The sequence below is a fragment of the Anabrus simplex genome, chromosome 2 (genome assembly GCF_040414725.1).
Source record: "Anabrus simplex isolate iqAnaSimp1 chromosome 2, ASM4041472v1, whole genome shotgun sequence".
In the NCBI taxonomy this organism is placed as follows: Eukaryota; Metazoa; Arthropoda; class Insecta; order Orthoptera; family Tettigoniidae; genus Anabrus; species Anabrus simplex.
Genome location: NC_090266.1, coordinates 228,967,581 through 228,994,574, shown reverse-complemented (window position 1 = coordinate 228,994,574; position 26,994 = coordinate 228,967,581). Strand labels below are relative to the sequence as shown.

The 26,994-nt window shown below is 40.3% G+C and overlaps 1 protein-coding gene across 1 annotated transcript in view; it reads left to right on the top strand.

Moving 5' to 3' along the window:
* The window catches only part of LOC136864018 (discoidin domain-containing receptor 2), a 1,053,752-nt gene that overhangs the window by 199,371 nt on the left and 827,387 nt on the right, over nucleotides 1-26,994 (top strand). Inside the window, exon 2 of the mRNA XM_067140517.2 lies at nucleotides 24,792-24,832. The gene's annotated coding sequence lies outside the window, so the exon portion shown is untranslated. The remainder of the gene's footprint in view (nucleotides 1-24,791; nucleotides 24,833-26,994) is intronic.

Here is a 26,994-nt window from a genome sequence, read left to right as displayed (position 1 = left end):
CTCGTGGCTCGGCCTTGATAACGACTTAGCAACAAAACTACAAATTCATGAATATCTGCGTTATCATAGCCGGTACGGTAAAATGTATAAGACATAAATGATCGGAAATTTAATTCTATATAACTTTAGTTATGTATTATTCATCGATACGACCACTAATATTATAAATATTTGAGAATTACATTTCAGGCCTTCCCCTAAACTACCATTTAACTCAGCGTTAATAAAATCATTTATAGCCTAGATTGTAGTGATTCAAACCCCGACTTTACATACCGATTTTCATTAAATTCTCTTCAGCCGTTTTCTCGTGATGCGTGTACAGACAGACAGACAGACAGACAGACAGACAGACAGACAGACAGACAGACAGACAGACAGACAGACATTACAGAAAGTAAAAAGTGCATTTCCTTGTTACAGTGGACATGACCGATACAGAAATACCATTCTTTTCAAATTCTGAGCAATGTACAGACAAAACTCCTATTTTATATTTTATATTCTCGCCTTAATTTTCTATTAAAATTGAAACTATTTGAAGGGAGGTTAAAAACTTAAATTACATTTCGTACATTAACGCAATGTTACACGACATTATTTTCTGCATTACAAGATATTTGAAGTAACAGAACACCGAATACCAAAGTTCATTGGGACGGATGACCTAGATGTTAGGCCCCTTAAAACAACAAGCAAAGTTCATTGGCTTCGTTATACTCAAGTAATCATAGGTCTTTGCCTTCGTTGTACTCAATCACTCATCATTGATCTGCATTTAGTGCTGTCTCCCAGGTAGCAGATTCCATATCAATTTTTTACCTAGTTTTTCTTAATGGATTTCAAAGAACTTGAATATTCACCGAACATTTCCTCTTGATAAATTATTCCAATCCCTAATTCCTCTTCCTACAAATAAATATTTTCCCCGATTTTCCTCTTGAATTCCAACATTAGCTTTACGTCTTCCCTACCATTAAAAGCTCCACTCAAGCTTATTCTACCGATGTCAATCCGCAGCTTATCTCCTTTATACAACGTTATACTGTACACATTTCGTAACTTTGTAACGACGAAGACTACAATAGGTCCGCAGTGCTGTGATAGAAATTGAGAGTTCGAGTTAATTAAGTGGTGTGAAAATAACATTGTGACATTATTGTAAACACATGTACTGCCAGTTTAATGGTGACAGGTGTATTTCAGAATAAATGAAAACATTCTTATCCTAAAAATAACATTTAGACATGATTTTTGGGTGCGTATTCCATTCAGCATTCCGACTGCTTTTTCACGCGCCGTGAAGATTTATCCTGGCCCTAATGTTACTCACAATACTGGCTGGTACATTCAACTGGTGAAAATATCCTTGAATTAGTTACTTTTAATCTCCGGTATTGCCATTGTAACCGTGTTATGTGTATTTCATATTGACCGGAAAAATCTTAACCTAAAAGCAGCCTTTAAACGTGATTATTGGGCCGAATTTCAGTGCAGCTTTTTGCTGGCTTTAACTACACTCAGCACGTCCGGTACAGCAGCACTTTCACGCTGACGCGGAGCATGTCACGTTGCCTTTCGGAGTTTAAAGTCCCGTGTGCCGGCACACTGCACCGAAACACTCCACATCAAGCTCCTAATGTTCCGGAACAACTGACTGTTCCGGTCTGCCCAACCTTAAGCCAAACATATGCCAGATCACGAAAGCTGTCACACACATATGGTTGTCCTCAAAATAACCGATCTAACTCGAAATCTTTATCTGTTAGGGATATGCTCGGAAGGATGAATATTGGTGGTGTGATTCAGGTTGCGTAGCTGTTATGTTTGCATTCGGGAGATGGCGAGTTCGATTCTCACCGTTATGTTGGCAGTCCTGTACATGGTCTCCTGTGGTTTCCCATTTTCGCACTAGATAAATGCCCTGGCTGTACCTCATTTAAGGTCACAGCCGCCACCTTTCCAATCCTTGCGTCGATAAAGTTCTTCGATGTATTAGTACAGCGTTAAACAATTAGCACAGTTTAAAAAGAGCGGAAAATGGAAAATATGAACTATGGATAAAGCAATAAAAGTGATTACGTAATAGCATGAAGCTCAGCTGGTTTGTTTCACTGTGTACATTCGAAGAATGCATTCTAATTATTTGTTGGGGCCAATACGGTCGCACCAGTCTCTGTGTATCTGTGAGACTATTCTGCACGAATGAACACTGTATTTGGTTTAATTAAAGCGCAGTGATAGGATTGAAGTAGGGATTACCGTATTATTAGTTTCAATTCGATGTACAACGCCTGATTACATAACTCGATCAACATGAAGCAGGCGGGTGCAGGAGAAGAAGGACTTGGGCTTGGAATGGAGATATCATTCGAGAGTTAAACTACATGAATTACTACTTTTAAGAGCAGAAACTTTTTGTTTCAGATGAAAGCGTTTTTGTAACCGGTTAGATATTTTAATAACAAGTATAGAAGTAGGTCAGAGAAACAGGAACGCGTTATATTCAAAATTTGTCATCATACGTCTGCAAACTTCGCCTTCCACCACCCGCGCCTATTCTTGATAATGAGCACTTCAGCTCTGCAGTACAACTGCCTACATTTTCTTTTCTGATATTATTTGTACAACGTATACGTTGTTCATTGTTTATTTTATTTTATTTTATTTTTCCGAATTTTATATCATTTACTACATTTTAAACCAATAAGTACAAGCAGGCTAATTTCCATCGGAGCTTGAGACATAATTTTTAAAACTGTAATTAAACACAAAAATGGTTTATATCATTAACGTTTACCGACTACAGAACTAAATAATTTGTATGTACATAGGGAATGCCTCTGGCATATGGTCTATTCTCAGGAAGGTTTTAAATTATGTTTTCCTTTGTTGCCTGCCATCGCACTAAGAGTAACATTTGACCCACTTTGTTACTTTGTCCTTGCTTAAATAGTAATCTTCCCCATACTCGTTAATCTCTCAATTTGTATATACATGAAACACCTCCCTTTCAGTATATCTTTGTCACAAATCCCCACATTTTTGTCACTCATGTCACTATCGCTTTTAGTATAGGTCTATGTATTACCATTATCCTCTTTGTTATCCCTAACATGTCTGAAACTACCTGCGGTATGTCATCAAGTTTTAGACACTGCGGCATCGCTTACGTACCTCATAAACTAAGAACGGAAGGAAATGAGCAGAGACACGTCTTCTCGCGCGTTGTAAATAATGCAACGCATCAAATGTTCATTGTTACTAACAGTGTTTATTACAGGCAGCGGTGCCGATGTAAATACCAGACAATAAGAAGTTGTAATGAAGATCCCGCACAGGAAGATTTGTGGAGGAGGAATGCCTTTATTTTCATTTTACTCCATGAAATAAACTACTGTTAAACTATTTAAAACAGCGTGAGTGCTTGATGGCTAATTCGGTAGGCTCTGCCTCTATCTCTTTCCTTACCTTACCAAGATGTCTAAGCTTGATTAGTTAAGCTATTGCCTTGTTTCTCAAATAGGAATACGATTGTCATGTAATCTCTCAAAACTGTTTGAGGAGTACCAGGATTTGATTTATATACGCGATCACCTTTTATGTCCAACTGTATTCGGGTCTGGGGCCGAAACAGATGACCACTTTGGTCGTAGTCGTGTGAAGCTCAGGATCAAGTATGTCTCCACAGATGGTAGATTTGTTTCCAAATTTCTTAACTTTCTTATGGTGAATGGAACTAACTTTCTTACGAGTGAACCGAACACAAATTTATCGCTTGATATGGAAGAAAGTTGTCCTCATGCTGTAATAAACTCAACGAAACTATTGGATACGTGTATCGTAGACAGGAAGTGCGAAGTAGCCTATGCGTTTGTCATTCACCGCGGATCAGTATCTAATCTTTTAATTTAATAACTATGAGTTCATATTATGCCCTTCTGTTGAATGATAATCAGGCCAGTGATAACTATGATACGGCAGATCTATGCTTAGCTTCTTATATTTGACGTATACTTTGAATTTAACATTAGAGTGTTTCGAAACACTCATAGTATCAAACTGACGAAAATATTAATCACCGCCATATATTGTTTAGAAAGACCATTACCGAGCTCGATAGCTGCAGTCGCTTAAGTGCGGCCAGTATCCAGTATTCGGGAGATAGTAGGCTCGAACCCCACTGTCGACAGCACTGAAAATGGTTTTTCGTGGTTTCCCATTTTCACACCAGGCAAATGCTGGGGCTGTACCTTAATTAAGGCCACGGCCGCTTCCTTCCCACTCCTACCCCTTCCTTGTCCCATCGTCGCCATAAGACCTATCTGTGTCGGTGCGACGTAAAGCAACTAGCAAAAAAAAAAGACCATTCGTTATGCAAGATGGTCATAAATGCTTATAGGTAAGCTTAGAGTACATTGGGTATGCACCTTCAACTCTGAGGATACAAATATTGTAGTTCATGCGCCACCTTTGCTGGTCCTTTGACTCATCCCCATTAGAGGATATAATTCTGGGATTCATTTATTTTCAGCCTCATGAGTCTATGAAGCATCTCATGGAAGGTAAGGAACAATATCTAGACATAACTACTGCTTATGACTGAAGTTTGTAAAAAAGAAATTCGTTGTAACCAGTAGACCATAGCAATGCGAAGGCAATACACATATAATGTAACATACATTATAGGCATTGCTGTTCGAGTCTTTAGTCCGTGGAGTGGTTGACGAAGCTCTCTGTGCTGGCCAGTCCTTTGCTACCATTTTCACCGTTCCTAATTATTATAGTTTAACAGTTTAATGGCCATGTTCATATCTTACCCTCCCCGTTAGAGACTCTAATTCCTTTCAAAACCGCATGAAGAGTCTTTCATGTCCATCAATTTCTTCTTCTTCGTCTTCTTTTTGCAGGTCTTTTCCTGTTACATTGAGTCGGCAATAATGTGTGGAGTAAGCCCTGTTTTACGACTAGATGCCCTTCCTGGAGTCAACCCTAGTAGGAGGGATGTATTTTCTATAACATATTTTTGGAACGGTTGGTAATGGGATGAAAAACATGCAGAACAGGAGCTGGAGGAATTAACCAGACGCAACAATAATCACCAGCCCAGCCGTCAATCAAACCCATGGCCCTCAGAACCGAAGGCCACTCTGATCGTTCAGCCAAGGAACGAGACAATCAAAGTCTCTCCTTATGATCAAATTTCACCAAATCGTGCTCCACCTACCTATTTTATCAAATACCTCTATATTTGTCCTTGTAATAGACACGTATATATCATCCACTAAGTGGTAGGAAATGGAACACGACAGGCTGATGATAGTGCCGTGTTATCTACAATGAAATATTTATTCTACACACGGCTTTACACTCACACTAGCGGTCCTGTCAGCCGATGGCTTGTTCACTTCGAGAGTGATTTTTTTCTACTTGGAATGGTTCGAATTGGCAAAAAGACTTCTCAAGAGCCAAGGTGAAAAGTATTGGCGTGGACTTGGCAGACTTTCAACTACTGTGCGCAACATTTAACACTTCCTGTTATCGTCGTTGCCAGCATATTATTTGCTGTAATAGAAATTCTAATGGCATACAACTGAGACTGCACATGCTTGTTACGTAAATCAAAACAGTTATTATTCGAGAAGTCAGTAAGAACACCACCTGAAAAAGTATTTCTGTTTCACTGGTGCAAAACTAAAATTGTGTGAGAAATGCGTCATTCGAATTCCTGATCGTAGAGAGTTTACCGGAGTTTTCAACAAATTTCATGAAACAGGTATTCTTCCAAGTTCCCATTTTCCTTCTGAACGTGCAGTTCAACAACCTGTGCAGGAATAGGAACACATTGTCGAAATGGTGCAGCATGGTCCTACTAACAGCACACGGCGACTTTCCGCACGTTTCAATGCCCCACGAACCTAACATGAGGAAAACGTGTACCATCTCGAAACGTCAAAGAGCTTGCGTGGGTAAGACCCATACCGAGCGCGCCACTAGCCCAATTTTTTTTTTTTTTGCTAGGGGCTGTACGTCGCACCGACACAGATAGGTCTTATAGCGACGATGGGATAGGAAAGGCCTAGGAGTTGGAAGGAAGCGGCCGTGGCCTTAATTAAGGTACAGCTTCAGCATTTGCCTGGTGTGAAAATGGGAAACCACGGAAAACCATCTTCAGGGCTGCCGATAGTGGGATTCGAGCCTACTATCTCCCGGATGCAAGCTCACAGCCGCGCGTCTCTACGCGCACAGCCAACTCGCCCGGTCAAAAATAAATGAACATTAAATGTGCTCTATATATGAAACAATCCGGAATAGGACATATGTCCATATTAATTTTTTTGCTTCAAGTGGTCTTTCCTGCCATATCTCTGAATATTGACCATTCCCCCTGGGACACTCCGTACATTCATTAGCTCAGTTGTGTGGGAGAAAACGAGGAACTTATACAATACCATGCGCTCATTCTATTTTGAGCGACTGTACACTTCCTGACTCAAATAACTGAGTAGTCTCTTGTATGGAAGAATCAGTGCCGAATTCCGTATACCCCGTACCGTAAGTAATAAAATATTCCTCGTCTCATTCTTTAATGTACAGTATATATGATTCCGGTATCGGTACACGAAAAGAGTCAAAAGACACATATTCTTAATGCTTGCCGCCCATCTCTGTCAAGTAACTTTGTAAATACGGTATCGTATAATTAGACGGTGAAATGTCATCCTTTTTTCTTTGAATTAGAAATTTGGTCAGTACATTCATTCTGTGGTATAACAAAAGATAATAACTTGTTTTTATTTTGCATTCTTTTGCATTTCTTGCCGATTTGGGATGATCTGTTATTATTTCATCTTTCAAGAATGTTTTAGGTCAATACAGGCGTAGCATTTTGAAGAATGTTTGGATCATTTTAAAGTATTTTGTATTAATTTAAGCATGTATTCTTCACTGTCAGACTGATACAAATCCACAAATGACAACATAGACATTTATACATTTTTCTTACATATGGTTAAATTGCCAAATATCTTTCATGGCCAACGAAACTTACCACCAGTTGTTGGTTATTAAGAAGGGTAAGGGAAGGTTTTATTACTGTGTGACTTGTGTATCCGAGATATGTGCAGAAACACACAAAACTCTTATAATTAGGAGAAAGTATTTCCCAACTTGTCTCAAGTACCAACCTTCGCACCCGCCGCTACAACCAGTCATTCACCTCCACCTTCCTCAAGGCCAAAAACAAATGGAAAAGAGAAGGAATTGGAAACAACAGTTCACTTTCTGCTTCAGTACAGAATTATTCTCCGAAGTGTATACTATAGTTATGAGCAAGAAACATGCAAAAGTGAAACCACCCCAAAGTGTATTTTTAAATCAGCTAGCGGATGAGTTTGGAAAGGACATGTTTACGACAGATGGGTGTGTTGTATTTTGTGAATTGTGCAATGTTAAATTAAGTACGGGAAAGACGTTTATTGTACAGTAGTGCATTAAACGAGAAAAACATCCGAAATACGTAACTAGTGCGAAGAACAACAAGAGTTCCCAGGTTCTGTGGGGGGGGGGGGGGGGGGGCAAATAATTATGCTCATATTATATACGCTTCCAAGTAAATTAGGAGATAATTATTTTTGTAAAAACAAGACCTGTGCAATTAATAGAACAGGGATATATTACTTTAAAACCTTTCTTACCACAGTCGCCAGAATTCAGTTTGTTCAGTTATTTTACTTAATTTATAGCAATTTTCCATGAATTTAAGGGCATTTTATTTATAATTTTCAGTATTTTTTGTAGGTCAACAACATCCGCCCCCGACTTATAAGCAATATTTATTAGTCTACTTCAACTATTGTGAAACCTCCCCTTGGCACTTCAGCCCTGAAGGACCTTGGCCTACCCAGCGACCGATGCTCAGCCCGAAGGCCTGCTGATTACCAGGTGTGAAGTGATCGGCACTATAAATCCTCTCGGCCGTTATTCTTGACTATCTAAACTGGGGCCGCTATCTCACCGTCAGATAGCTACTCACTTCTAATCATGCATGCTGAGTGGACCTCGAACATCCCTCAGATCCAGGTAAAAGTCCCTGACCTGGCCGGGAATCGAACCCGGGGCCTCCAGGTAAGAGTCAGGCACGTTACCCCTACACTACGGGCCGGCCAGCTGTTGTGAAAACACCCAAAGAAACCGGAGATGGAACATGGATACGTTAAACATGGGGGTGAAAATGTTATTATATCGATGAATGTGCATTTTTGTGCATCTCCTATTATTTCATAGACGATTACTATATATTGCACTGACGATGGTTGCATGGAGGCCGAGAGTGTGGTGTGGTGTGGTGATATTTCTGTTTGGAGTAGAATGTGCCGCCCTGATCTCCTCTGTATTCCCTTCTGCAGAAATACTACTGACTGAATCCATTCACAGTTTACTACTCAAGCGGTACAACTAATTAGTTTAAAAGCTCCTACAAACATCCGGTCTGTTAATATTTTAGGACCGTTCTCATTTAATGAGCAAGAGTGTTTGAATGAACTCCACGATACTTCCTATTTTTAGTTAAGTAATATTTTTCTCTCGCTGCTCTACTATAGCCTGTACCATTAGATCATCTTCTTCCTTCTACTGCTGCTACTACTACTACTACTAATAGTGCTAGTAGTAGTTCTGTCTCCCCTCTTGAGCAGTCCTTATGTAGTTTCCCACTAATTTTATGTAGTACTATTTTCAGCTGTAATTGTATCACAGTGGAAACGTCTCGAGGGTAAAATTGGCAAATATTTATATAAATGTAAATATTGGTAAATATTTCTATTAGTCCAGCGGTGAGAGCCTCCGTGGCTCAGGCGGCAGCGCGCCGGTCTCTCACCGGTGGGTTCCGTGGTTCAAATCCCGGTCACTCCACGTGAGATTTGTGCTGGGCAAAGCGGAAGCGGGGCAGGTTTTCCTCCGGGTACTCCGGTTTTCCTTGTCATACATCATTCCAGCAACACTCTCCAACATCTTTTCATTTCATCTGTCATTCATTAATCATTTCCCAGAGGAGTACGGCGGGCTTCGGCAGCCGGCACAATTCCTATCCTCGCCGCTAGATGGGGGCTTCATTCATTCCATTCCTGACCCGTTCGAATAATTGGAAACAGGCTGTGGATTTTCATTTTGATTTTTCATTTTCAGTCCAGTGGTATTTGAAGGTACTCAGATACGTCAGCCTCGTGTAGGTAGATTTAACGGCACGTAAAGAACTCCTGCAGGACTAAATTCCGGCAACTCGGCGTCTCCGAAAGTCATAAAAGTAGTTAGTGGGACGTAAAGCCAACAACATTATTAAATATTTCAATGAGAAATGTCATAAAATAATTATATCTTGCCATCACCTACTGCTGCCGCAATAGGGCTACTTCTTAGAGTCTAAGTAACTTACCTGTGACAAATACACATGTTATAAAGGTATTGTTCTTTGTATTTCAAATTTTGATTACAAAATAAATCCACCGAATACAGTAGCCTTCGTCTTACCTGTGGCTAGCTTTGGCTAGCATTGCAGCTCTACATTCGGGAAGGAACTGATCCCCACCGTCGGTTGTGCTCAGAATGGTTTTCAGTGGTTTCCCATTCTGCTGCACCAAGGCAAATTCCGAGACAGATCCCTTTACAGGCTACGGCCGCCACTCCCTCACCTTCTCCGTACCTCATAATTATCACCGATTCGAATCTCCTTGGCCTGAGAAAGGGTGTAACCCACTAGGAGGCCCGCCGTACCCCTTTGAGGTACAGAATTAAAGTTGTATACGTGTTCAATAAATCACTGCTGATCTGCATTTAGGGCAGTCGCCCAGGTGGCAGATTCCCTATATGTTGTTTTCCTAGCCTTTTCTTAAATGATCGCAAAGAAATTGGAAAATCATTGAACATTTCCCTTGGTAAGTTATTCCAATCCCTAACTCCCCTTCCTATAAACGAATATTTGCCCCAATTTGTCCTCTTGAATTCCAACTTTATCTCCATATTGTGATCTTTCCTACTTTTAAAGACACCACTCAAACTTATTCGTCTACTGATGTCCTCCCACGCCATCTCTCCACTGACAGCTCGGAACATACCACTTAGTCGAGCAGCTCGTCTCCTTTTTCCCAAGTCTTCCCAGCTCAAACTTTGCAACATTTTTGTAACGCTACTCTTTTGTCGGAAATCACCCAGAACAAATCGAGCTGCTTCTCTTTGGATTTTTTCCAGTTCTTGAATCAAGTAATCCTCGTGAGGGTCCCATACACTGGAACCATACTCGAGTTGGGCTCTTACCAGAGACTTATATGCCCTCTCCTTTACATCCTTACTACAACCCCTAAATACCCTCAAAACCATATGTAGAGATCTGTACCCTTTATTAACAATCATATTAATGTGATTACCCCAATGAAGGTCTTTTCTTATATTAACACCTAGGTACTTACAATGATCCCCAAAAGGAACTTTCACCCCATCAACACAGTAATTAAAACCGAAAGGACTTTTCCTATTTGTGAAACTCGCAACCTGACTTTTAACCCCGGCTATCATCATACCATTGCCCACCGTCCATCTCTATATTCTGAAAGACAAGTTCCAGTCCTTCTTCAATCTTGCCCTCAGGTATTCCATCCCTTTCTCATCCAAACGTTGGGATGGTACGTACGTTATCGCCGAAACCATTGCTAAATTAAATTCAAATTTTCACAGACCATTTCTATAACAATTCTTATAATCAGAATAATTACACATTCACATGAACATGAAGTTACCGGTTGAAATATACTTACCGAGCTTGATAGCTGCAGTCGCTTATGTGCGGCCAGTATCTAGTAATCGGGAGATAGTGAGTGGGTTCGAACCCCACTGTCGGCAGCCCTGAAGATGGTTTTCCGTAGTTTCCCATTTTCACACCAGAAAAATGCTGGGGCTGTACCTTATTTAAGGCCACGGCCGCTTCCTTCCCATTTCTAGGCCTTTCCTATCCCATCGTCGCCATAAGACCTATCTGTGTCGGGACATATTTTTAAAAAAAATTACCTTCAGTCGTCTCGCCAGTTCAACTTGACCCTGTCTTTGTTTTTCAAAGTTATGTCCGAAGACCTCTGTCCGTTGATGTTTCATCTGTTTTCTCCTTAGGCCTAAGTGTAGAGAAGTAAAGTAAGGTTTTCTTTACGTTGGTTTTCAACCTTTGTGCCCCGTTGAGATCTGAAGTGCATGACTGTTCCCACCGCAAGTGTAAGCTGTGTCTTTAGTTTTGATGAAAGCCACAGTACGTAATTAAATACCGTCCTTCACCTTTAGGTCCCGCCTGTAAGTTCCTGACTCTTCTTTCTCTGTGTAGTTGATCCTTTAGCAGTTACGGTAGTGATTTTATTTGCAAACCAACACATTACGTCTAAATGGTCTTCTTCTTTATCTACCACTTTTCCCACACCTGTGGGTTCGCGGGTGCGAACTGTGTCGCATATGTGGAGTTGGCCCTGTTTTATGACCGGATACCCTTCCTGACGCCAACCCTATATGGAGGGATGTAATCACTATTTCGTGTTTCTGTGGTGGTTGGTAGTGTAGTGTGTTGTGTGAATATGTAGAGGGAAGTATTGGGACAAATACAAACGCCCAGTCCCCGCGGGAGAAGAATTAATCAGAGGCGATTAAAATCTCCGACCCGGCCGGGAATCGAACCCGGGACCCTCTGAACCGAAGGCCTTAACGCTGACCCTTCAGCCAATGAGTCGTACTATTACCTCTAAATAGTATTGCCCGGAAATTGTTCTGCTCACTGTGGTTTAATATTGTTGGGTTGTTAATAGATCTTTTCCACGACACAAAAACTCATTTTGCTGTCCTTAATTTCAATCTCGTCTCTATTCGTTAAAATGTTCAGTGAAATGTTACCCCACACCTAAGCCCTTAAATGTAATTGTAGATATTTACTTCCACATAGTCTTCCACTTTTTTAAAAAAATGCGATTTGTTCGGGGCTTCGACCTATGTGGATCTTTGCAGATTTTCACTGCTAACACTTTAATTGCTGGGATTAAAACCCTGTGGGCGGTTTAGCAACACTTGACTTGAATAAAATGATAGTGGTCATCATTTCCCGAGAAGGAAATGGAATTGAAATAATAATAATAATAATAATAATAATAATAATAATAATAATAATAATAATAATAATAATGGTTTCTACGTCTCACTAACTACTATTACGGTTTTTGGAGACCGGTTGTTTGTAATCGTCTTAATAAACTTCTTTTCGTCTATATACAACACACCACACCACACCATACCACACCACCAACCACCACAAAAACACGCCATAGTGAATGCATCCCTTCACGTAGGGTTGGCGTCCGGAAAGGCATCCGCCCATAAAGCTCGACTTACTGTAATCCACATTAGTGCCAACCTCAGATAATTATAAGAATGTTAGGAAACAAGAAGAAGAAGAATGTTAGCCTAACAACATCCCAGCCACTTGTACGAGTATGGTACATCAAACCGTTCTTGTATTCGCTTGAAAACCCCCATTTGTTACACTGACTTGATAGGGCGTCTTATTATATGCAGACAGTGCGTAGACTACGTACGACACCACAGAGGTAACATGTCTCTTCTTTTGGGGTTTTGAGTCTTTCTCTGCATTGTAATAAGACACGTGGCGTCTGAGCTGAGGTTTCCTACAAAATGGGTTACACATCCGGTAAGTGTGTGTCATAATGAGACAATGCGTAGGCTTTTGTCGTAAGGAACACACGTTGTCAATTTCCCCACTGACACCAGGGAAACACTAAAGTCAAGTTATGGCGCCTTATTTCAATGTGACTAACACTTTAATTGCTGGGATTAAAACCCTGTGGGCGGTTTAGCAACACTTGACTTGAATAAAATGATAGTGGTCATCATTTCCCGAGAAGGAAATGGAATTGAAATAATAATAATAATAATAATAATAATAATAATAATAATAATAATAATGGTTTCTACGTCTCACTAACTACTATTACGGTTTTTGGAGACGCCAAGGTGCCGGAATTTTGTCCTGAAAGAGTTATTTTACGTGCCATTAAATCTACCGACGAAGTAGAATTTCGTTGAATACTATCCTTTAAAATGCGTAATGGAAAATATATTGGTTTCTATTGTTTTTGAGCTGTATACAATTCCTTCCGGCCCCGTGGTGTAGGGGTAGCGTATCTGCCTCTTACCCGGAGGCCCCGGCAAGGTCAGGGATTTTTACCTGGACCTGAGGGCATGTTGGAGGTCCACTCAGCCTACGTGATTAGAATTGAGGAGCTATCTGACGGTGAGATAGCGGCCCCGGTCTAGAAATACAAGTATAACGGTCGAGAGGATTCGTCGTGCTGACCACACGATACCTCGTAATCTGCAGGCCTTCGGGCTGAGCAGCGGCCGCTTGATAGGCCAAGGTTCTTCAAGGGCTGTAGTGCCATGGGGGGTTTGTTATATAATTCCTATCTGTTTTACGTCGCACCGACACAGACCGATCTTATGGCGACGATGGGATAGGAAAAGTGTAGGACTAGGAAGGAAGTTGCCATTGCCTTAATTAAGGTTGGCCGACAGCCCCAGCACCTGTTTTTGTGAAAATTGGAAACCATGGAAAACCATCTTCAAGGCTTCCAGCAGTGCGGTTCAAACCTAATATTCCCGAATGCAAGCTCACATTTACGTGACCCAAACCGCTCAGTCAACTTGCTCGGCGAGTTTTATTTCATTTCATTTCTGACACTATTATATTCATTCCTGTTTCTTGTCTCTTATCCCCACATCCGATCTTCATTTTGTTATTAATTTTTAGTAGTGTTTTTACATTGCTTAAGCTGATCGCCTGCACAAAATTAATTCGGAGATTCATTCTGCGTTAAACAAAGAAAATATCTGCTTTATTTTATCATTACTTTTTATCGAGCAAGTTGGCTATACATTTACGAGCCGTATAGATGCAGGCTTGCATTGGTGAAGTGGTGGTACTGGCAACCCCCTGTCGGCAGCCTTGAAGGTAGTTTTCCATAGTTTTGCTTTTATAACCACTCAGATATCTGTGCTGTACCTTAATTAAGGCCATGCACTCAACATTTCATGCCTAGCTTTTTTCTATCTCAATGTCCCTGAATACTTACATGCGTCAGAGCGAGATAAAACCGCTAGAAAAAATTAAATAAAATACCTCTGATAGTTATGTTGCTAATAACACATAGGCGTTTTATACTTCCGTAATTGCCCACACTCATCGGAGGGTTTGCCTTACAAGTGCTGCACTCGGCTAGAAATAGCCACACGAAATTAAAATTTCCTTAATACTATGTATTGTTTGATAAATCTTATATCTTCATCGTTCCTTATTTTTCCAGCACGTGCAGAAAATCGGACTGAGCTGAAACGAGTTTACTGGCTGCCATATATAAAGGAGATACCAGGTTTTTTTGCCTCCGTTCCTACAACTAGCATCAGTACAACAAATCCACTGCAGACAAACAATATCTTGCTCAAAATTAGCCACAAGTTGACGGGTTGGTGATATTGTCCTGTATATTCGAAAACGATTCTTATGAGAATCTTCAGCAAAGTTACTTATATACCTGTTGTTGGTGGTTTATATCAGGATCTGTTTCAAATATGATTTGTGGATAGCTCATACCAGAAAACCGAATCAAAACAATCTAAAAATTGTAGGTAGACCATGTCGGATCCAAATCAAAACAACTCGTTCCATGAGAGTGATTGACACAGTGGCCTACATCAAAGCAGCCACTCACACAAACGTGTAAGTTACAACAGCTGAAAGTCATTTCACTGCTAACACGTTTCTTTCTTCAAATACACAAACTAATAGAGCACTCATGACCTACCAAAAAGAGTCCTAAAGAAACATAAGCAAAATGAACTTTTACTGGGTAATTTGGGCAGTGATAATGTTTTACATTTCTCAAATATACGCTCTATGTTCTCTTTATTTAACGTACAGAGTACCCTGGATCAATGACTTGTCCAACGACGATTCATTGAACTAATATGAAGATGTTACTCGGACGTAAGATTTTAGGTAGGATTTCAGGACGTGTAACCTCCCTACAGCACAACGAAGAAAAGTATGCTGCTAAGATCAACAGAAGGAAGACGTAACTACAGTAATCATACCGCACTTCAGAAACTTACTTCAAATTATCTTGGTATTAGATTGAGAATAAGTACATAAGACTACCGCGAAAATATGAAGTGAAAGTTAAAATAAATATTAAATATTTTCTCTCTTGAAATATGAAGTGAATAACATCTGAACCTATGATTCACAGCTTCCAAAATAATGAGATTACGGGTGTCAAAAGGAGGGATTTACAACTTGAAAATGTTCTCTGCATTAAGGGGCAGTCATTACTGTATAACCTTATCTGAATTTACCTAAAATAAAAATTAATTTAATTGAGTTTCATAAAACATATATTGCACCCTTGGAACTGCCTCGGGATATGGGCGCAACACTTCAGGACACCCGATTTCAAAGTAAAAGTTCAGAAAAACGAAAAGCAATCAACAGTTCACTGTAGAATATTCGAGTGCCATAAATAGAACTATAATACTCATTTAGTTCAATAAGGCAGCATACAGATGAGGACTTGTTTCACACTAGTTTTGACAGCTCGTTAGTGACGATGTTGATCAGTTGATCACTTCGAATATCTCGTTAATAATCAGCTTCAAATATGAGCTGAGAAATATTTTGTGGATGCTGTGTTTTATCAAAATAGCCTATTTTGTATTTTGTCATGAAATAAACGGCAGACTTAAAGTAGAGTTTACCGTCAAGGGATGATTCATGAACAAGTACCTCAGTTCCTATAGTAATATGTTGATTATCGATTACAAGTCCGCCTCTGTGGTGTAATGGTTAGCGTGATTATCTGCCAACCCCAGAGGCTCGGATTCGATTCCCGCCTCTGCCACGAAATTTGGAAAACTGGTATGAGGGCTGAAACGGGGTCCCATTCAACCTCGGGAGGACAACTGTTTAGAGGTGGGTTCGATCCCCCCGCCCCAGCCATTCTGGAAGTGGTTTTCCGTGGTTTCCCACTTCTCCTCCAGGCAAATGCCGAGATGGTACCTAACTTAAGGACACGGCCACTTCTTTCCATCTTCCTTGCCTGTCCCTTCCAATCTTCCCAGCCCTCGACAAGTCCCCTCGACAAGGCCTCAGTATAACAGGTAAGGCCGCCTGGGAGAAGTACTGATCCTCCTTCCCAGCTGTATCCCCGACCCAAAGTCTCACACTCCAGGACACTGCACTTGAGGCGGTAGACGTGGGATCCCTCGCTGAGTTCGATGGAAAAACCTACCCTGGAGGGTAAACAGATTCTAAAAGAAGGAAAGAAAGAAAAGAAAGAAAGAAAGAAAGAAACGATTACAAGCAAATCATGTACTACACAAAAAATACCACCACCACCACCACCACAACAACAACAACAACAACTCTTAACTTAAAATATCTCGTTTTGGTGACGACATGGAGTCCGCGTTTTTTCCAATGAACCAAGTGCGCTGTGATTATGTTAGCAACGAGATATAATATGGAAGATCTACAGGTGAATCGGTTTTTGGAGCAGCCTTGGTTATTGCCATGATTCCTCGTAATCTTTAAAACATAATTTTGTTTTTTAAGTTAAATATTAAACAGGAAACTCTTAGATATAACACCATCGTACTAGAATTTATCTTCTTGCTATTAGTATTAGGGTTCGGATGTTTATGACCTAAAGAAGTATAAAATATGAAAGCGAATATGCCCTAAAACTAGCTAAATATGACCTAAAAAGTTAAATATGACTTAAGCATTTTAGGGATAGGTAGCATGTATTAACATGGAAGGTGCCAAAAATTTATTAGCGATAATATAGCAGACACATTTAATATGAAACTGACAGAGCTACTGTAGGTAGGCCTACATTAAAATTTCGTACATTCATTCATAGCCCTAAGGCACAGTTCTCAATCTGTTCTCCTAAGGAAGGACCAAAAAAAAAAATATATATATATATTAACATGATTTTTGGTATAAGTCGGCGTACGTTCGTACAGCATCACGTTCTCGGCATCACGTCTTCTTAATGTGCTACCTGTCTCTTCCGGAAAGAGAAAGAAAAATACACATACTACAGTATTTTGATGTCCTTTATTAGAAACTATTACGCAAATAACATGTACCATGATAAAAATGATGCTCTGTTTAAACAGAAATGCTGAAAATATAAGCAAATGTGACCTTATATTACTAAAATTACCAAAATATGACCAAAACATTAAAAATGGCCGCAGTATGCATTTATATGCAACATACAATTGCTTTAAACAGGGCAGGGACCCATCATTCACAGTTAATTTTCAGATTTTGGGTATAGAGAGCTCAGGAAGGAAATATGACTTTTCCTTAACATCCGAACCTTCATTATTATTATTATTATTATTATTATTATTATTATTATTATTATTATTATTATTATTATTATTTACTCTAACAATTACTATCACATCTCTAGTAGTTTAATTTAGAAGTCTGCATTTATTTGTGTCTCTCTGCCTTCGTATATTAGTACTAGTCGATCTATTAAAAACATCCTCTCAAGGAGAGAAAGGTAAAAGCTTCCTCTTTCTGAACCTCGACACGAAGTGGGATTTTTCAGCTACGCGCTCGGGTGACTCTGACCCCTGGAGTTAGCCTGGTACTGATTCCTGTCATATCCTTGGTGAATCCCATGCTTATGTGCCTTTAAAATAGATCGCAGTTGCCGAGTTGTACTTCGTCATGAAATGGTAATCACAACCACCACTACCACCACCACCACACTTATTTTGAAATAGCTCGCTTTGCTGACAGGGAATGGAGCCCATGTTGTTTCGAACGAATCAAGTGCGCTACGGTCAGACAGCCCACACTAGTTTCATAGTTCTACAACTGATATCAATAATTTTCTTCTATTTCAGCTGTGACTAAGAGAAGCACCGGCTCCTGGACAAGATTTTGCTTCCATTCGCTCGTGTGTTCTTCCTTATGTTCTAAGAGAAGCTACTCTAATATTTAGGAATGATAATACTGCTCTCCTATATTGCCTGAGGTACCACATCTCAATTTCGTAACTACTCACCACGCAGTACTGCTGGTCAACGTAAATGAGCTTGCTATTCTCCATCTTCCGGCCAGTAAGGTTTCTCTGCAAGCTTCCTTTCACCATCTATGATTTGTAAATCTCAATAGCCGGAGTGGAATTGCTTTAACAGTATGCGTCTGTAACGAACATTAATTAGTTCGTACAAGCGAATTGCTAATTAGCAATATTCACGAGTATGGAGGACCTCGCCCTATCACTGAATGTTGCTCCTATTGGCACATCCCCCCCACCCCCTTGAAGAGAACACAATTCGCTTCAAGTGAACTCCATGCCCTAGTGCATTATCTAGTAGTGCTCTTCGCGCCGGTCTAGCCTCCGGCCGGCCCAAGCCAGCAGCCCGCCCGCGTGTGGGAATAATCGTATCATTCCAGTGAGCTTCGCTGAGCCGTGAATCTCTTTGAAATATTGTGGCCTGCCGGGAGAGAGAGAAGAGACGAGGAGCTAACTACCCCGGCCCATTCGCTCTCTCCATTTCCATTTCACAGTAGCAGCTCCAAGTAAACGCAAATACATACACATTCAAACGAAACGCTTTTTAAGAGGTAACGGGGTATAGGGAAGGAGGATTTATGTATGAACGAATGTATGTGCATATTTTTTGATTGATGAACTTAATTGAAAGAGGTAAAAAGCATCAAAATATTTGCCGTCAGAGAAAAGTAAGGTTGATCACGAAGAAAAAGCGACTAATTTATAAACCATTTCAAAATATTTTTTCTTGAGGCTCAATGTCGCGCGAATACATCGAAGATTATCTGTGACGCGAGGATGAGAGAGGGCTAGGATTGGGAAGGTAGTGACCGTAGCTTAATTATGGTGCCGCTCGGCGTTAAAATGCCGGCCCCGTGGTGTAGGGGTAGCGTGTCTGCCTCTCGCCCGGAGGTCCCGGGTTCGATTCCCGGCCAGGCCAGGGATTTTTCTCTCAGCCTGAGGGCTGATTCGAGGTCCATTCAGCCTGCATGATTAGAATTGAGGAGCTATCTGACGGTGAGATGGCAGGCTCGGTCTCGAAAGCCCAGAATAACGGCCGAGAGGAAGCGTCGTGCTGACCATACGACCCCTCGTAATCTGCAGGCCTTCGGGCTGAGCAGCGGTCGCTGGGCAGGCCAAGGCCCTTTCAAGGGCGTTAAGTGCCGTCGTTTCTTTTTTTTTTTGGTGTTAAAATGGGAAACTGCAGTAAACCCATCTTCAGAGCTGCTGACGTTGGGATTCGAACCTACCGTCAGCGTACTGGCCTTCCGTTTAGAGGCGCCCGGATTCGATTTCCGGGCGGGCCGGGAATTTTAACTACATATGGTTAGTTCCTATGGTTCGGGGACTGGGTGTTTGTGTTCGCCTCAATACGCTTCTCTTCATTTACACACTCACACTACACTACTACCCCAGTAAATTGGGATTAAGGTCGAGAGGAAGCAGAATAAGCTTAGTTAGTTAATGGAATTGAGTTGTAGTAAACTTATTGCGTGAGTTCCCAGTAGCGATCAATACTGCTATTCGAAGAGAGATCCAGGTATAGTCTGGACATTTGAAGCATAAACTACTGACTCACTTTGTATTATGGGAGACATAGTTTAAACAGCCTGTTCGCACTATGCCGCTGCTCCATACCTATTGCCCATGTAAGCTACCCGGATGTTGTTTTTCCAATCGAATACAGTATTTTCGCTGGTTTCTGGTACAGCTACAATGTTGTCTTCAAAAACATCGTTCTACACTTCACTTGTAACATGTTCCCAAGGCCTCAACAGTTTGGTTCACAAATAATGACATAAAACCCTAACAGTTAAATATCACCACAGCGCCTTTAACTGTAGACCGGTGGCACAGAGAGACCTTACCTCCGCTTTGTATGCAAAAGATATCTGATTGGTCGAATATCTCTCTACGGCCACCAAAGGTCATTATTGTCCTTAGAGCGGAGCTTATGCCGGCTTGCCTATCATGTTATACTTTAACCCAATAAACGTTACTTCAACTGCAGATGACTTCAGACAATACTACACTTACACCAAATGTCCTTAGTTTTCAATCATTGCAACTGTAATCAACAACGTAGGAGGACATGGAATAGTATCAGCCATCACCTTACGGCATATTGTTGCATTTTGTGTTGGTCTGCCCTGTCTTGTTGAATTTCCTTCTTCCCAACCTGAGTGGCTAATCTTGGTGTGGTAGTTGACTAGAGTCGAAATCGAATGAAATAGGTCCCTAAACTTAAGTATGGCTGACCTAAGTGAGATCCATCATTATTTTCAACGTGAGTAGTATATCATGAAAACACCAAACCTGACGAAAATGCAAGTAGTAGCCTAATAATAGAGATTCGCTTACCTGAGTACGCTATTCATGAAACTAAAGATGGAATCCTACACCTACTAGATTATACAACACGTTACTCTTGCGCAGTTTTTCTACTCACCTGGTATCCTAATAGCATTGCAATTCTAAAGGAATACGTTATATTTTTAACCAATTACACTTCGAAACGTACCAGTACTGATTTCACGAAAACATTATGAACTTTGGCAATTATCCGTATCCTCGCAATTTACGAAAAAATACTGCCAACATGTGAATCAAAAGATTACTACAAGCCGGACTGAATAGCTCAGATGTTAAAGAGATGGCCATCTGACCTCAAGTAGATGCGTTCGACCCCGACTTAGTCCAGTTGTATTTGAAGGTGCTTAAAAGCGCTAACCTCATGTCGATAGATTTATTGGAACCTAAAAGAACCCATGTGAGGAGAAATTCTAACACCTCAGCGTCTCCGGCAACCGTAGAAGTTGTTAGTAGGGCGTAAAAGCAATAGCATTATCATTAGATTACTGCATGATGATGCACCAGCGAGCAGGATCTATTCACAGTATGCCTCGGAACCCAGAATGCAACACAACTGTTAGACAATAACTGTAAACATTAGCCTTAGTAGTAATGGGATAGAAATTGTAAGGTCTTTTCCTTAGGAGCCAAAATTTGGGTGACACCAACTACTTGCCTGAGGAATGGGCACTCGGGAGTAGTCGAAGGTAAACCAAACTCTCATCAGTCAATTATTTCAGTCTCTTCCACCAACCTTATTATTGGCATATCATTTTTTGCTAGGGGCTTTACGTCGCACCGACACAGATAGGTCTTTTGGCGACGATGGGATAGGAATGGCCTAGGAGTTGGAAGGAAGTGGCCGTGGCCTTAATTAAGGTACAGCCCCAGCATTTGCCTGGTGTGAAAATGGGAAACCACGGAAAAACCATCTTCAGGGCTGCCGACAGTGGGATTCGAACCCACTATCTCCCGGATGCAAGCTCACAGCCGCGCGCCTCTACGCGCACGGCCAACTCGCCCGCTTTACCATATCATGACAACCGAATATATCAAGCCATATTTTCTCACTTGGTAGCCAACGTAACAACATAAATACATCAGATCTGCCTGTTATTTTGAACATTCATCCTAGTACAACACTTTTTCTTACCGTAATTGTAGAAACTGAGTCGGGCAGGTCTCATTGTAGAAACATTCAAACCGGGTGAGTTGGCCGTGCGGTCAGGGGCACGCGGCTGTGAGCTTGCATGCGGGAGATAGTGGGTTCGAATCCCACTGCCGGCAGCCCTGAAGATGGTTTTATATGGTTTCCCATTTTCACACCAGGAAAATGCTGGGGCTGGACCTTAATTAAGGCCACGGCCGCTTCCTTCCAACTCCTATGCCTTTCCTATCCCATCGTCGGTGCAACGTAAAGCAACTAGCAAAAAAAAAAAGAAAAAAAGAAAAAACAACATTCAATCCTGAAAGGGATGAGCGCATTGTCATAGGTATTTAAAACACAGAGGTCTTAGAAACAGTTCGAAAGATAATGTTATCTGCAAATTGGGTGTCGTATCAATCGACTTGAGCTCGGCAGAATTATTTCAACAGGAAGGCATTCAGTGATTTCAACGTTGTAAGGTGCAGTGAGTGACTTTTCAGCTTCCTAGCTAGCTTCCTTGGCTTTAATTTGAAATTATCAGAGGGATGGAAAAAACTCTTGGAAAACATGGGATTACATGGGATCCCACTTCAACGTATAAACTCGGTTTCATTTTCGTTCAAGGAAGTATTCTTTACGAACAGTCCAATATCTTGCAGTTCATTCTCATGCCTAACTTTCAGTTGTTTTGCGACACAGCATGATTCAATAAGTTGTAGGAGTTAAGTCCAAACAGACTGTGTGTAACATTGTCAACACTGTAAGCATTGAGGTGAGTGGTATATCCAGACGTCTCGTATGTGTTCCTTTGAAGCCATACAAGTCCCGTATGGGCTGATGTCGCGAGTTCGGATGCTAATCAATACTCTGAAGTCTGAATTATGTTCCTCAAACCATTTAGCTACGGCTCGACGCACTGCCGAGTAGTGACTCACTGTGATCACACAAATCAAAAAATAATGATGATGATGATGATGAGGTTGCTTGTTGTTTAAAGGGGCCTAACATCTAGATCATCGGCCCCTAAAATAAAAAAACAAAACAAAAGGAACTGAACGGGGAACTTTCAAGCAGCATGTTCACCACGATACCGACCGCCGGTCACAGGTTTATCCACGTGCACCGAAAACCAAATTTTGTAAGTTAAACATTCTCAACTCTACTTAATAGAAATTCTTTACTGGCCTGTATAGCTGAAACTATGTGTAGTAAATCCAGACCATCATGTATTTGTTGTAATGTATTTTGAAGACCATCTAAGAAATGTATAAAAGGAACTTGACTATAAGACCGTTATATCTTCTTTCAAAGTCCATTTTGTATGCTCATTGCATCTGACAAACCCATTATTTTGATAATTTTTGGTTAACTGAGTGCGGTGCAATGAACGTACATGACATGGGGATTACGATACTCAAACAGCTGCTAACTGTTCAGGATCCAACTATGTACTGTATATTCTTCCAGGAAGATATATAAAATGAGATCGAATCAAAGAAAAGCAAAGGTTATGTAATGATCTCATACCTGTGATCTATGGTGTTCTGTACGAAAGCACTTCCCTTACACGGCTCTGTATTCGGGCCAAAATGTCTAATGTTGCAAGTATGATTAGTAAGAGAATATAACAATAGCAACTGTTATCCATTCTCTGGTTGCATTTATAATTGGTGATTTTAAAGCCATTTGCAAAAGTGAACAACGATGTCTTGCATATCGATGGTGCAGAATGCGAACCTCCTGTGTCAAAATTGTCGACTTTATAGGAGACAGGATACACCAGTTTTAAAATGCATACTATGACATACGAGTTAGAAATATAATGATATATGGGGAAGTATTGGGAGAGAGACTGGCAATGGATGTTTATGCAACTGATTCAGCAAAATAGTGTGAATATTTACATCGTAATTTAAGAATATTACAATATGACGAAGAACGTTTATATTCTACACCGTCGATATAGTTTAAGTAAGTGAAACTAAGCATGCATTTATATGAAGTTTTGTGTTGTTGACGGAATTTTAGCAATTATTTTACAACTTACTTTACGTCGCACCGACAGAGATAGGTCTTATGGCGACGATGGGATAGGAAAGGCCTAGGAGTGGGAGGGAATCGGCCGTGGTCTTAAATAAGGTACAGCCCCAGTATTTTCCTGGTGTGAAAATGGGAAACCACGGAAAACCATCTTGAGGGCTGCCGACAATGGGGCTCCAACCCACTATCTCCCGGATGCATGCTCACTACTGCGCGCCCCCTAACCGCACAGCCAACTCGCCCGGTGGAATTTTAGCCTTAGAAGGTGTGTGCCGTGAACTTTTTATTATGAGGTATGTTCTTTGGCCTTTAGGATATAATCTAACTCTTAACCTATGCCGTCAGATACATCGAAAGGAGTTCTCTTTCTTGAGTCAGTCACCTTCCGAGAGTCCATGACTTGACTGACAGAAAATGAAAGATGACCCTGTTACAGTAAGAGCAGTTCATTACTAGGAAAACGTTTTTGATCGAATCACTCTCTGGCTCCAGAAGGTCTGGTAATTCTCTGTGAGTTCGATATGCCGTGTACTATTCTAGTCTATACACAGTGCGTTCTGTCTCTGTATCCGTGGAATCCATTTCTATGCCACATATTCCCCTTTTTGTCCAGTTCGATTCTGCATTCATGTAATTCATTCCGTCCCTCTTTTCCGTTGCCTTGTTCTCTTTCATTTTGGGAGGAATGTTCCTTTAGTACTACTGTATACTGTGTACTTTTTAATATTTCTTTTCCATTTCCTTTCCTTTATACTTCGTATGCAGGTTCCCTTTCTGAATTTCTTTCCCTCTTTTCTTTAGTCTTTTATAACAGTTTCTTTATATTTCCTCTCCTTTCTACGTTTCCCCATCCCTACGAGCCATTTTTTTTCTACTTGTCTTCATTTATCTGTTCCTCTCTCGTGCAGGCTATATTCACTAAGCCCGACATAAAGTTGTGTGTTCCCGCGTGTAGTATATTGCCTTCTCGCCATCACACATAGTCTCTAGCAACCCCTTACCTTCCTTATGACCCTGTCTGTTCTTGTTCACCTGTCTGTCAGTGTTCTGATACTCTTATCATTCTCCTCTTGCAGGTGCCGCATTAATTCTAAAGAAGCTTCTGTGACACTGAGAGGTGAGTGTTGTTTCAAAGATTCATTTGTTCCATTGCATACGATAAACAAAAAACAGCTTTACAACTTTTTGACGTAAGATGCCAGGGTTGCTCTTTATTTTTTGGTTCCATACAGACAGAGTTGTATTCATGAAGAAATACAGTTAAAGAAAGCTGTCATCTCTTAGTGAATGCACGTAATTTCCATTTGATGTTGATTTAAAATAGAGCTGACACTGCTCTCCCTTCCATGACAAAAATATGAAAAAATACCCTATATTATTTTAATATAATAAGAAGAACTCGTGGCTATCCAACACATTGCAAGTCTGTATTGATCTCAGGATGTTTGTTCTCTGTTGAACAGTTTCCGCAGCAGCGAGGCATGATTGTGAGGATGTTTAACACTTCTTTTTTTAAACATGATCCTCACAGCACTCAGTGATGTCGATTTTATTTAGGCGTCTTTGGAATATTCTATACAAACATATACTCACTCGTTGTCAAGATGAATACCTTTATAATTTGCTTTACGTCCCAAGATGAACATCTTTCGAATGTAACATGTATAAATGAATGTTACCAAATTATAGTATTACCGTGTACCATTATTATTGTACCATCGCTAGTTAAGATTATTTTCTGTGAAATATCACGAACCAGACGCGGAGTTTATAGCCTTAAGGACGATTTTAAAAAGGAAAAGCAATATATATGTTGTTTGGAACATACTTACTCGAATAGAATATTTGAAAAAAATATTGAAATTATACTGTTAGTTAAAGCAGCACTCATATCGCAACTATGCGCACTACTCCTTCTGAACTCCCAGCCGCAGTTGGTACATGTAAATTCATTTAGGCTGTGTAATGAAGTTGTTCCGCGTTTGCCAATTAAATCTGGAACACGGTTTCTTTCTGAGATATGAACAATATTGTTAATATATTCCATACGTTAAAAATGAGATTATGTCTAAGATAGTCAACACGTTCGAAACGTGATTATCAGTCTAAAATTGATAAGTATATCAGCAAGAATATTAAGTAGCCCAAAATAATCCAAGTATATGTATCCTGCTTCAATATGTTCGCTCAACAGCACAAAAATTGGCCATCGCAGAAGATTACTTTCTTTCAAAAGCCTCTTGTTTAAAATAAGTTGAACATATTATGCATATGTTAGGATTGCGGCTATTCAAAGTTTACGAACATCCTCACGTTTGTAAGAATGTATCTTTTCTTTACCGGCCAATTTTTGTGCGGTTGAGTGTACATGAGACGAGGAAAACTATATTTTTTGTCTTACATAATACTGTGTTTTACTTTTACTTTCTCCACGTGACATAAAACACGAATGATTTGATAAATTCAGATTAGTTTCAAGTCGAAAATACGAGTATACCCACGAAATTACGAGAGAAATATCATAAACATTCTGAAAAGTGTTTCACAAAATTTTAATATTGTTGCAATTCTTCACTTTATTTAGAATGTTTAAAACTGTGAATAATTATTGGAGACATACGCAGAGGGGAATAGTTCGTGACTTCAGAGATAAATTTTCAAGTTGGTCAGTTATGTTTAGTACACAGGACCTATTCAGGTCCTTTTTTCAGTTTATATTTTTTATACTTCTTATGGTCAGTATTCACGATCTTCCTAGAGAAATAAAAATTCATATTGTTAGAAAAATCTTATAAAAACAAGGACCTAGGAATGACTGGCCAATGACTTATTAGGCTAAAATGTGCACCGACTGATATTTGAAATACCTGCAAGTTTTTCCTTGACTGTTCGTAAATCCCTCAGAATAAACTTCTCATTGATTCAAATTATCCTCAATTTTGTATTAGTACTCCGATATCAGCAAGATACATTTGACAGGAGGATGGAAATCAAGGTCACAGGACATGTGTGAATATATAATTTGCTTATCTAGCGTGGATACGAATACTGACTGGGCCATATTCCACGTAAGATGAGTAAATTGATTTTAAAGCAGTTATTTCATCCATGAGAGTTCTCGACCAAATTCACTCACACATTTTCTCTCTTCTTAAAGTTTTTTCAACTGTGCAATATTTAATTCTGCCAACGGCCGTACCCGTGTTGAAACACCGGATCCCGTGAGATCTCCGAAGTTAAACAACATTGAGCATGGTCAGGAGTTGGATGGATTGTCAC